The sequence below is a fragment of the Mandrillus leucophaeus genome, unplaced genomic scaffold (assembly GCF_000951045.1).
Source record: "Mandrillus leucophaeus isolate KB7577 unplaced genomic scaffold, Mleu.le_1.0 Scaffold654, whole genome shotgun sequence".
NCBI classification, from domain to species: Eukaryota; Metazoa; Chordata; class Mammalia; order Primates; family Cercopithecidae; genus Mandrillus; species Mandrillus leucophaeus.
In genome coordinates, this window is record NW_012107075.1 from 130,199 (window position 1) to 132,146 (window position 1,948).

Sequence of the window (1,948 nt, forward strand, 5' to 3'; positions counted from 1 at the left end):
AGAAGAGGAGGAAGAAAGGAGGAGGAGGAAGAGAAGGAGGAGGAGGAGGTGGAAGAAAAGAGGAGGGGATGGAAGAAGAGGAAGAGGAGGAGGACTGACAAAAGTGACAATAACTGACTGAAAGACAGTGTAATATCCTCAGACTTCTGAAGGAAAATAACGAAGGCTGGAATCCTCTGCCAAACTAAAACCAGTGGACACCCTTTAAGTCTAAGGCAAGAGATTCAAAGACAAAAGGGAGCACAAGTTATGACAAGATGGTTCTGTTGAATGGATAAAAATGTGGGCAGCCAGCCAGGCACGGTGGCTCAGGCCTGTAATCCCAGCACTCTGGGATGCCGAGGCGGGCAGATCACCAGAGGTCAAGAGTTCAAGACCAGCTTGACCAACATGGTGAAACCCCATCTCTACCAAAAATACAAAAATTAGCCGAGCGTGGTGGTGGGCACCTGTAATCCCAGCTACTTGGGCGACTGAGGCAGGAGAATCGCTTGAACCTGGAAGGTGGAGGTTGCAGTGAGCCAAGATCGCACCACTGCACTCCAGCCTGGGCTACAGAGTGAGACTCTGTCTCAAAAATAAAATAATATAAAATCAAATAAAATAAAATGTGGGCAGGCTAATACATCTGTGAGTCCAGAAACAGCTTTTCTCCTAGCACTGGAACCATGAAGGCAAAATCGCTCCCTATTTTAGTGGCTGCCATTACTAACAACAACGTGCTGAACAGAAATCTGTGTATAAAAAGAGTATTTATCGCACACGTTCTCAAACATGTATCCGGAAATACCAATTTATAACAAAAAGTAAATGAGGGTAATATGGTGAAATGTATTATTTAACCCCGGAGCAGCGCACCTCTTCCGCAAGTTAGATTTTGGAGGTGGGGGCCGCGGCTCATCCCGGTGATTCCAAGGGGGGCGCCGCGGCTCATCCACATAATTCCAGCATGTTGGGAGGTTATTGCCTTTGGAGCTAAAACCCCGGTTACCAAGGACTCGGCAGACCCTTCCCTCCTGCTGTTCCCTGGGTCAAGGTCATTTTCCCCAGGGTTTTAGGATCATTTTCTAAGAGGCCCAGGAGATTGGATTGAAAATGTAAAAAAAAAAAAAATTTATAGCACATGTCCTCAAACATGTATCAGGAAATATTAATTTATAACAAAATTAAACAAGGTTACTATGATGAAATTTACTGTTTAATCCCTGAGCAGCACACAGTCGTCTACAAGTTAAACTTTGGAGGCCAGGCGTGGTAGCCCATACCTGTAATTCCAGCAGTTTGGGAGGCTGAGGCAGGCAGATCGCCTGAGGCTAGGAGTTTGGGACCAGGCTAGGCAACATGGCACAAAACCCCTTCTCTACATAAAAAAAAAATTCAAAAGGTAGCTGGATGTGGTAGTAGTGCACCTGTAGTCCCAACTACTCCAGAGGCTGAGGCGGGAAGATCACCTGAGCCTGGGAGGCACAGACCACAGGTAGCCGAGATCCCACCACTGCACTCCAGCCTGGGAGGTAGAGCCAGACCCTGTCTCAAAACAAAAACGAAAAAGTTAGACTTTGGGGTAATAAAGACAGTGCATGCCAATCACAACCGCATGGAGGAATAGAACACTGCTGTCAAGAGTGGATGGAAAGGAAGAGAAGCCCTGCCCTGCTCCAGGTCAGCATCCTTGACAGTTCTGCAGCAGCTCTGTGGACGGGAGATGCAGCGGTGACTCACCAGGGACCCCACGTGTCGCTGTCCAGTAGAAGATAAGCCTGGACTTCTGAAATTGTTTTCCCAACAGCAAAGGTCACTGGAGATGAGTGGTGCATTTTCTCTACTCTGTGAAACATACACTCTAATCGGGAAGCGAAGTGTAGAGATGCTCATCTTGTGTTTGTGAATTCAATTCTGTTTGCTGCAGAGAGGGGGAGCCAGGGAGAGAGGGGGAGCCGGGGAGAGG